This window comes from Myotis nattereri, assembly GCF_964212035.1.
Source record: "Myotis nattereri genome assembly, chromosome: 15".
NCBI classification, from domain to species: domain Eukaryota; kingdom Metazoa; phylum Chordata; class Mammalia; order Chiroptera; family Vespertilionidae; genus Myotis; species Myotis nattereri.
The window spans coordinates 5,630,563-5,642,264 of record NC_138090.1 but is presented as its reverse complement, the minus strand read 5'-3'; positions in this window follow the sequence as shown (position 1 = coordinate 5,642,264).

Here is an 11,702-nt window from a genome sequence, read left to right as displayed (position 1 = left end):
TCCTTCCTTCCTTTCTTCCTTCTTTCCTTCCTTCCTTCCTTCCTTCCTTCCTTCCTTCCTTCCTCCCTCCCTCCCTCCCTCCCTCCCTCCCTCCCTCCCTTCCTCCCTCCCTTCCTTCCTTCCTTCCTTCCTTCCTTCCTTCCTTCCTTCCTCCCTCCCTCCCTCCCTCCCTCCCTCCCTCCCTTCCTCCCTCCCTCTCTTCGTCCCTTCCTCCCTTCCTTCCTTCCTTCCTTCCTTCCTTCCTTCCTCCCTCCCTCCCTCCCTCCCTCCCTCCCTCCCTCCCTCCCTCTCTTCGTCCCTTCCTCCCTTCCTTCCTTCCTTCCTTCCTTCCTTCCTTCCTTCCTCCCTCCCTCCCTCCCTCCCTCCCTCCCTCTCTTCGTCCCTTCCTCCCTCCCTTCCTTCCTTCCTTCCTTCCTTCCTTCCTTCCTTCCTTCCTTCCTTCCGTGAGCATTTATTGAGTGCTTATTATTAAAGAGCACCGAGTTAGGAGCTGGGGGTTTGATAGCCAGCAAGACAATTAAAATCCCTGCTCCCACGGCATTTACCGTGGAGCTGTAATATCTACCTGAAATTGGACAGCATTTGTTCTGTGTTATAGACGCTGGAGCCTGAGACAGCATACCTTGCCCGGTGTAATAGAACTAGCATTGAAATTCTGGGGTTTGATCTCAGGCTGCTGGCTTCAAAGTCCGGGAAAAGGCACATATTTCAGATGGAATGCTTAACTGCCAAGACGATGCCATTTCCAAGAAATAACCATCCCCCTGGAGGTGCGCTGATCCGGGCTGCTTTGTTCCTGTTCTAGCCTGTGGTTGGCTTCCCCTACCTTCTACCCCCGATGCGATGTTGAGTATCTGCATAGAAATGGAGACGCTGGGGCAGCCAAACGGACGTTTTGACTCTTTGACACGAACACCTTGGATGCACAGCTGATGGTTTTCACATTTGCCTTCGACTGGTGGCCAGTGCCACATATAATGTCTGCAGGACTAGGAAAAACACAGCTCTTGGTTGATGGGGGCGAGGGAGGGAGCGTGGCGGGGGTGGAACTGTAGGGCATCAGGGCCTCGATTTCTCCAGACCTACCCATGCGACCTGCTCCCTGTGCATGTGACATGCTCACCTCTGCTCTCGTCTGTCCTCCCTGTCTCTCTGGGAGTAAATAGGGGAGGGTTGCTTACCCTCTTTTCACAGGTGAGCAATGGAGGTTCAGAGGGATTAGGCCTCCGGTCCAGGCCGAATAGTCGATGGGCATTTGAGGCAACCTGGGAGCCATCGAGTCTTTGAGGGCCATGGTCCCCTGATGGCTTCGGCACCTCCTGCGAGAAAGCATGGTCTGACCTCGAAGCTCCGTGCGGGCGTGGGAGGTGGGTAGCCAGACAGCTCTTCCCATCTCTGTGGAGGCGACCTTTGAGCTTTCCTTTTGGCTCTGCGACTGCCTTCCCCCCTGCCCCCCAAAGCCTTACAGCCACCCGTGCCTCTCCCTGGCTGTTTCGGTTTGCTTCAACCATGCGCTCCGAAGACAAGGACAGTCTGCCATGTTCACTCCCGGTGATCAGGCTGGCACGATGCTGAGAATGAGGCATTTAACCCACCGGGATCCATCCCCCCACATGGTCTCGCTGTGGTCATTCCGGCCTCCTTTCCTCCTCTGCCCTGAAGCAGGCATCTTGCAGGGGCGGCGCCTTGGATGGCTCCGGGACCGCGCGGCTCTGCGTCCGCGGAGATGGAGGCACCCGGCTCCGCGTGGATCTCGCTGCTGGAAGGAAACGCACTGGACAGAGACAGCATGAAATACACGAGGGGGATTAGACTGTCAGGGCAGGACAGAGGGCGTAAACCATTTCCTGTCGCTCTCCAGCTCGGGGACAGGGGCAGAGCAGAGGGGAAGCCTGCAACTCCAATTATGAAATATAAATTCATGCACGTACACGGGGGCCAGCCCGCGAGCAGATATTAACCGCTAACATTCCCCTTACGTGATAAACACCACGGGGACCTGGGAAAGCAGGGTGGGGATTAAGGGCATCTTTCTGCCTGGGGGCTGATTTATGGCTCGAGATTATGCAGTGAGTGAGGAAGGGAAAATGGGCATTTCGGGGTTTCTCGGCAAAAGTCAAATGCAGGGAACTAGCTGCACACGCTGGAAGCTGAAGACTAAGACGGCCAAGAGCTGCAGGGAGCGGAGCACCGAGTGGCTGTGAGGCTCTGGACAGAAGCCTCTGGAAGCCTCGGCTTCCTCATTATCCAAGTGGAGAGCGGGAGGTCGATGGCTGACACAGGCGCCCGAGCTCCCATCTCTGCGGGAGTCGGGTCACAGTCCCTTCTCCGGGGCTCTAAGCTCGTCTTCTGCCTGTGAGTGCGGACCCTGGGCAGTTCATTCTAGCCTGGATGGTGCATGGAAACCTGGGGAGCATCGTTAATGCTCAGCCTCACCCTCTGAGATGCAAGCCAGCCTGCGTGGGGCCTGGATGTTTGTATTCATGCAAAACAGAAAGTGAAAGTAGGACGTGCCCATGGTGAAAGGCCTCGCTACCTGTGAGGGGGGCGTCACTGACCGTGTAACGGACACCCACCCCTGCTTCTTCCTGGCAAAGCATCCTGAGGTTGTCTCGGGTTCCATGCGGCCATGGCCCCTGGCTCCTGGCTTTCTGGTGTCTTTGGCTGCAGGCCGAGAGGAGCATGCCAGGTGAACCAACTTCAGCCACAAAGACTCAGAGGAAACCAGCAGGGAGGGTTCTGGGAAAGTGTTTGTTTTCGTGGTCAAAGAGGCCCTGGCTGGTTTTGCTCAGTGGATAGAGCGTCAGTGGGTCGACCGAAGGGTCCTGGGTTTGATTCTGGTCAAGGGCACATGCCCGGGTTACGGGCTCGATCCCCAGCGTGAGGTGTGCAGGAGGCAGCTGCTCAATGACTCTCTCTCACCACTGATGTTTCTCTCCCTCTCACTCTCCCTTCCTCTCTCCTTGAGTCTTGAACATGGGCATGATGACTGAAGTGGGATCATCCATTTAGCCACTCACTCAGCAAATGTTCATTGAGCACGTGCCCTGTACCAGGTCAACTTGCAAAGCGCTGGGATGCCGCTGTGAGCAAAACACAGCCCCTGCCCTCACGGAGCTGGCCTCCTGGAGCGGAAGCCGGACAAGGCCCACGGGCAAAATGCAGAGACGTGGGCCCAGGTCAACACCGTGGAGGGAAAAACAAAGCAGGGATGGGGGTGGCTGGGAAGATCATTGCACAAGAAGCAGCCTGTTGTCAGGGAGCCCATAAACCACGACTTCTGGACTTTTCGTTAAGTCAGACAAATAAACTGGTTTTGTTTCCGTCTCTGTTAATTGGGTTTCCTATTACTCACAGATGAATACATTCTCGAGGCAGTGTGGTGGGGGTGCAAAGAGACGAATAAGCCATCTGATTATTTCAGCTCCACTCTCCGGGGCCAGGAGCTCCTAACACTGTCTTGGCTGCCTTCCAGAAATTTCCTATGTTAATACAAGCCATAAAAGTATAAGCTATATATACAAGCTCTCTCTCTTTGCACGCACACACACACACATGCACACACACACATGCACACACACGCACACATGCACACACACGGACACATACACATGCACACACACAGACACACACATGCACACACGCACGCACCCACAGACGTGCAAACACGCACGCAATTAAGACAGTGTAGCATGGTGGCTGGGAGTCTGAAGGGAGGCAGCCTATATAGCATGGTACAGAGGTTACCTGTATAGTGTCTCCACCACTCACTGGCCATGGTATCTTGAACAAGTGTCTCAGGCCCTGTGTTTCCATCGGTAAAATGGGGGTAATGAGCTTCCGGGCAGGTCTCGTCTGATGTACATTATAAAGCACACAGCACTGTCCCCGGCCCGCTGAAACCCTGCATGAATGTTTGCTGGTTTATATACAATGAGTATCGCTCTATTCGCTTCACAATGGACTTGTACATCTTTCCGACACGCACACAGACACCCCTCCTTTCTGACGCCTGTGTAGTATTCCTCAGCACGGAGGTCGCCAGTGTGTTTTTTCTCTTGTTAATGTCCATGGGACATTTGGACGAGCCCTCTTGATAGAGGACCGTGCTCTAAGACAGCGGTCGCCAACCGGTGTCCCGCGGACCACTGGTGGCCCGTGAGGTCCGAAAGGTTGGCGGCCGCTGCTCTGAGAGGGGTGCCCGTGCAGAAGCTGGCGAATGGCAAACAGAAGGATCTGCTGAGATTCGCCTTCTTGTCTTCTCTGTCAGACCTCCCTTCACCCACCTCCCGGCTCCCACTCTCCCCCAAGGCGGCACACCGGCCCCGTTCGTCACTTGCAGGCCAGGCTCGCCCACCGTGGAAGCACAGTTCTCTCCCACACTTAAGAACGGGGTCTCTGCAGACTTTTCGGCTGCATCTCTCATTTTGGAATGGACTGAACAATAAATAAACAAAATGGGCACAAACCCAGAAGTCCTCCTTGTATAGAGCAGCGGTTCTCAACCTGTGGGTCGCCAACCTGTGGGTCGCGACCCCTTTGGCGGTCGAAAGACCCTTTCACAGGGGTCGCCTAAGACCATCCTGCAGATCAGATATTTACATGACGATTCATCACAGTAGCAACATCACAGTGATGAAGTAGCAACGAAAATAATTTTATGGTTGGGTCACCACATGAGGAACTGTATTTAAAGGGCCAGAAGGTTGAGAACCACTGGTATGGAGGGACACGGTAGCTGATCTGGTAGCATCAGTCCCAGGAAGAAAGGCCTGTTTAACCAACAGCTAGCCCAATGGAGAGTACAGACAAGAAATAAATCAGATAAACATGACGCAACATGTGAAGCACAACGAGGGAGGAGGAGCTCAGAGGGCAGAGGGGGGCATTGATTGTAGCTAATCGTGCCCTATAGCTGTGTGCAGAAGACGGAGACGTAACCTGCCGGTGAGAGGCACGTTGGGTTTCTAATCAGAGAAAGAGGCGAGGCGTCCCAGGTGAGAGAAGAAGTAGCACAGGCAAAGAAAGCCATGACAGGAGAGATTTGGGGGTCATGATATCAGGACAGATGGGAAGCAATGGACAGGTCGGGACCAGAGAAGGTGATCCGGGCAGACGGAGAAGGGTATTGAGTCCCACTGAGCCTCTGATGAGCAGCCCTGGGCTCTAGCGAGGTCATGCATAACCATCCTGAGGCGATACAACATCTTCTAGGACGCCAACCCTTGCACACGCTCTCAGCTTCTTCCCTGCCCCACCACCCGGGGGCGCCATTCTGCGGGGGGTTCCAGAAGAAACGAGGCGAAGGTGCTGAGTTTGGGGGAGAATTACAGGAAGAAGGCCACGGGCGATGGGAAGGCTGAAGATGATGTGTCTCTCTCTGGAGGGCGAGTGGGTTGACACAGACAGGAGTAAAGATTTTGCTGGTTGCTGCAACTGATGGGCCTGTCTCAGTCACGTGGAACAAAAGGCTAGTTAAACACCCACCTGGTGGAGTCACACTCAGAGATCCCAGCAAGAGCCATAGGGACTTTCTCTCCAGGTGGCTACCTCCCATCAAGGGATCTTGGCTTCCAGTAGCTATGTCCCTTTTGATAAGTATCATATGAGAGAGAGAGAGAGAGAGAGAGAGAGAGAGAGAGAGAGAGAGAAAGAGAGAGAGAGAGAGAGAGGATCTGATTGGTCCATTTTGGGTCCAGTATCTCTGTGGCTGGACCAATCAGCTGTGGCGACAGAAGGGTGGGAGTGATGGCCCAAACTTGGGCATTGAGGGTGAGCATAACTGTTGTGAGACAAGTAGCACCCCCTCCATCCAAAATGGGGTTGGGGGTTAAAGAATAAATCAGGTCAATCCCCAGGAATGAAGCAAAGCCGTCCTCATTTGGCACCCGGAGCGGGGAGGGGAGGGGGGGGGTGGTTAGAGCTACCCCTTCTGGATCTGGGCCCTAAGAAATTTGGACTTCATAATTTACGAAGGCAACAGGAGCCAACAAATCCATTCAGCACACATGAAATATTTCAAGCAAGGCACAAGGGACCTGGAGCAGGTCTTGGGGGAAGATGGATTTACATCTGGCAATAAAATCCCAACTCCAGTAACCTTTGCACTCAGGTCTGGATTTTGTCTGGATCTTAAAGCTTTTATAAGTGTTTAAGAGCATGAACTCTGTAAGGGTTGAAATTTCTCTCGCCTTCTCCCCCCCAGGGATTAGGCTGCCAGAACGAATTTGGGGGGTGGGGGGTGCTTTACCTTTTATTCTCCCTGTCCCAGGATGTTTTATCTCTGCCTATGGGTGGACTTGGCCCCATGACTTCTTAGGTGATGAACCTGACCTTGCTGAGCCCCAGCGTCCTCACCTATGAAACTGGGGTGTCCTACAAACCTCCTAGGACTGTCGCGAATGCAAACCCCAGAACGTATTTTGAAGCACTTTGTAATGTAACAAATGAGCAGATGCAATTATTTTGTGATCTTGCCGTAGCTTAGTTTTGGAGGTAGTAAACTGTTGCTTTGGGTCTCTGCTCTTGCCTCTCTGAGCCTCAGTTTCCTCACCTGTAGAATGGGGACAATATTGCCCATCTCATGACGTTATCGTGAGGGTTAAATGCTAATGCATGCAAGTGGCCTTGTAAGGGCCTGAGCACCAGGTCATGGCATAACATGTGATAATTCTCTCCTCCTCCCATGGACGTGTTCAGGAGTCACATCTAACATTCAGGGTGGGTGCAGGTCTATATGCATGTCTCCTTTCCTTCCTGGGCATGCGGGAGACAACACATTCAAGCCTCTTTGGAGTTAGGGCCGTGTTACCAGTTGGGCCACAGAATTATGAGTCATGTGAGTGACTTCCAGGCTGAAGCAATCAGAAGTCTCCGGATCAGCTGCCCATCATTGTCTTTCCTTGTGTCTGGTCTGCAAGATGGAGCCACTGGATCCCCGAGAACGGGGGTGGGGTGGGGGTGGAGGTCTTAAGATGCTCATATTTGTAGCAAACTTTGTAAACGTTGAGCCACTGAGATTTGAGAAATGCTTGTCCTTGCAGCATTTCTAACCTGTCCTGACTAATCTTCTACACTCTGTTGCTTACTGCCTATGTGTCTTGGGCAAGTGACCTAACTCCCCTGAGTCTTATTTTGTGTATTGGCAACATAGGATTAAAATAGCACGAACTCGTGACGTTGTTCGATGAAATGGTGCGTGTGAAATGCTCAGCTTAGAGTTCTGCATGTGGACTGTGCTTGATAAATGACGACAGTGGTGATGGTACCAGTGGTGTGGTCTGATGGCGAAGTGAAGAGAGGATGATGATGCGGGTGACTCACAAGCTGGCTGTCGTAACTGTTCAAACCCTTCTATTTAAGTCAGTGGTTCTCAACCTTCCTAACGCCGCGCCCCTTTCATACAGTTCCTCATGTTGTGGTGACCCCCAACAACCATAAAATTATTTTCGTGGCTACTTCATAACTGTAATGTTGCTACGGGTATGAATCGTCATGTAAATATCTGATATGCAGGATGTATTTTCATTGTGACAAATTGAACATAATGAAAGCACAGTGATTCATCACAAAAACAATATGTAATTATATACGTGTTTTCCGATGGTCTTAGGCGACCCCTGTGAAAGGGTCGTTCGACCCCCAAAGGGGTCGCGACCCACAGGTTGAGAACCGCTGATTTAAGTAGAAGAACCCAGATAGTCTCCAATTCTGGACAGTGTTGGAGGGAGCCTTCTCCGGCACATGTTGGTACATGGCTTATTGTATCACCTGATATCAATTAGGTGCCCACATCTGTGGTTATCTAGGTGACATATATGTTGAGCGGCCAGGTTATTATGACCTCATGGTGCTATTACAGCAATACCAGCGGCCCAGGCCCACTTGCCCACACGGAGAATTAGGTAGGGAATTGTGGTGGGACAGAGCTGACAGCAAGCTCTTTGATTTCCCGTCTCTCTGCTATATGCATGCCTGCACACGTATGCTTCTGGCTAGATGGCGCTTCCCCGCGTTTTAAGTAAACATTCCATAATTTACATAATTGAAGTGAATTTTCACGGTGCTTGAAAATATAAACCCAGGGCTGTGATGTCAATGACGACAATTTGTACCCCACAGGAAAAGCAACCTTGGGTTTCGAGGCGGGCGATCTGGATTCAAGTGGGGCTTCTGAGCCTCTTGTGAGCAGCGTGGTTTCAGCAGCACCACTGATCTCATTCTGCGAAGGCGGCGCTCACCAAGGCAGGGAGGGTCGGATGGGGTGACATTAGACAAGCTAGATACAGCGGTTCTCAACCTGTGGGTCGCGACCCCTTTGGCGGTCGAACGACCCTTTCACAGGGGTCGCCTAAGACCATCCTGCATATCAGATATTTACATGACGATTCATCACAGTAGCAACATGACAGTGATGAAGTAGCAACGAAAATAATGTTATGGTTGGGTCACAACATGAGGAGCTGTATTTAAAGGGCCAGAAGGTTGAGAACCACTGGGCTAGAGAAATGTAGCGCTGAGTCCTGTTTTTTTGTTTTGTCTAAAAGGGAAGGGAATCAGCAAACCTTTGAGGGCCTGCTCCAATGGCACCGCCTTCCCATGCTGTGCCCATGAAAGCTGCGGCCTCACATTGCTGTTCAACTCAGCAGGCCTACTGGCCAGAGCACCCCCCCCGCGCCCCCCCCACAACCACACACAACCACACACACACACACACACACACACACACACACACACACGGCATACCTGCCACTCCTGAGTTAGGCGCCAGGCGGGGCCACTGGGGAAGGATGAGCAGAGGTGAACGTGCCCCCAGGTTTGCCTTCAGAAAGTCTCAAGTCACGCAGGACAGACGGACACAATGGGCGCCAACACAAGACCAAGTCTCGTCTCGGGAGAAATCCTCACGGAGGGTGGGAAACGGACTCTCCCGAGGGTCAGCACCGCAAGTTTCTTTCAGCCGAGACGTGACCTTTTTCAGGGGGAACCCCTGTGTGCACCCCAGAAACTTAAAAGATTTCTTCCCAGATAACACTGGGCTTCCTACAAGAAGGGTCTGCTTTAAAAAGAAAATCACTGGATCCCATAGCTTCTGACTATTACATTTATTATATTACATTGCAACAGGCGATTCCCATGAAAATGGCCTGGCACATAGTAGGCACTTAAAAAAAAATGAGTGAATGAATGAATAGTCCTACGTTTAGCATCTATTTCATCTTCTCTCTTGGGACCTCGTGGTCCAATTTCACCATTGTTCTCTCTCAGAGCTGCTTGAGGGCAGGGACTGATGGTCAAAACCGTGTCTGGCACACAGTAGGAGCGCAGAAAACCTTTATTACGATGAGGCAGAGCACCAGGGCCCCTGGAACTCACGTCCTCTCTTGAAGACTGTGAGTAGGTTAAAGAAGCTGCCCGGAAAAAATGCTGCCAACAGCTCATGATTCGTAGCTGAGAATAGCTGAGTGCTTAGAACAGGTCTGTCTGACACCTGGCGGCAAGGCTGGTCCGCCGCTGGGCTGAGAGCGGCCAGCGGAGTGGGAACGCTCTGGGTGCTGCCGCAGGAAGGCAGGCCACGGCTGGGAGGGCCTGAGGTCCAGTCTCGGCGGGGTGGTGGCGGGGGGAGGGTTGGAGCAGAGGCCTGGAGCTCATTTTAACATCAGCTTTGCTCCCGGCTGCTTCTCTTGGAGGGCACCTCGCTGTGAAAGAGGCCCAGGATTCAGACCCGTGCAGCAGCCAAAATCTTTTTTTTATTAAAATGCTCTGTGCTCCAGGGTAGCGAGGAGTTCAGCTGATCTGCCTCTGCGAGAGTGTTTGCCCAGAGCACACTGTTAAATACTTTGTCTCCTTTAAAATAAAACTAAGAGCTGGGCTTTCTCTCTCTCTCTCTCTCTCTCTCTCTCTCTCTCTCTCTCTCTCTCTTTCTCTCTCTCTCTCTCTGCTCCTGCCCTACCTTGCCGACTGCGGAAACCCCGCCAGGAGCAGGGACCACGTGCCCTCCTGGGAAGAGCCCGGATGGACCCCGATGAGGTCTTTCTGATGTGGAGAGCCCAGCAGTGGGCAGAGCCGGAGGAAAGCAGCCACTTTGATCTGGAACTTGTCGTTTGCGAGCGCGGCGTCACCCACCAGGACGGAGCGAATGCTGCAGGGTCGACAGCCTGTTACAAGTGCCAGCCCATCCTTCGCAGCTGCGTCCCTCACGGATGAGAGATTGTATCCAGATCATTTATTTATAAAGAAAATAGTGCCTATCACGGCATCGTTATGCTCCCCATGAATCAGCTCTCCTGTCTGTCTTTCCCGCGGTGTTCAAGCCCATTACTATTGGGAAGATAAGATATATACATTTGCTTATCCCTTGGCGTTTCAGGATTTTAAAACGAAGAAGGGAAACACACACACACTCACACACACACACACACACACACACACACAAACCCACCCGGACAGCAAGTCCTTTCATGTGATTGCTTTTAACGGGCCCCGCTCACAGTTCTGTGTTTCTCTGCGCATGTACAGGCGTCTCGTAACACCCACGACGCTGGTGTCCTGGGCGGGCTCGAGCCATAACGACGGCCTCCGTCAGGGGCGCGACGTGTATTATTTTTCTCCCATGAACTCAGGGCCTCGCACACGATGCTCCACTTGCAAACAATACACCGTGGGCGAGATCAGGCCTCCTAATTCAAGACTAAACCAGGAGGCGCGTCGTGGCTAAGTCCGCATGAACGCGGGGACGCAGGGCGACACACGCGTGAGCGGCCAGCGACTTCGCTGCCTGCCCAGATTCGAAGGCCTGAGACCCTGCTCTTCTCCGAGTAAGTCTCTCTCGCCCGGCTTGCCATAAAAGCCTCGGGACGTTATTCTGAACAGCCGGAGGCACGGGATTATGTGTTCTTACATGTCTTATTTTTAGGCACCGGCAGCGAAGTGTACCAAAGGCAAATTTATGTTTAGAGCTATCAATAAAACATACCGGAGCGTCTGCTAAATTAGTAATCATAAAAAAAAAAAACCCTACCCAGTCCTCGCTCACAGGCGTGCTCTCTCTCTCTTTTAATATTACAAAGCAACTTTTAAAGTATCTGCCTTTGGTGGGAGGGTGGTCTCTTAAGACAACATAGACTTAAATATCTCGGAGGCACCTCGAGGCCTTCGTGTTGGCTTGGGGTGTCAAGGGAGAGCTACACTAAAATCTAATAATGGTTTTAAGCTCAATGCCTTCAAGTACCGCCAAGGGTCTTTACAGTCAGATGTCCCTCCCGGAGGCATCCGCTATCAGCACGACGGGAGATAGTTTGTCAGCACTTGTTATTAACTCACATGAATAGATGGTTTCGCCCGGGCCTCTAACAGCTCTATCTCAATCTCACGGACACCAAGGATTGACACATGAAACCATTTAGCCAAGAGGGAAACTCACCCTCTTACTGCCGCAATGCTGGGTTTTCAGACGGGAGCGTAAACAGTCAGGCAGAAAGGAAGACGGCCCGGCCAGTGTGGCTCAGTGGTTGAGCATTGTCCTATGAACCGGGAGGTCCTGGTTCCGTTCCCGGTCAGGGCACAGGCCGGGTTGCAGGCTTGATCCCCAGTAGGGGGTGTGCAGAAGGCAGCCGGTAAATGATTCTCTCTCTCTCTCATCATTGATGTTTCTCTCTCCCCGTCTCCCTTCCACTCTGAAATCATCTATACTAATAAAAGGG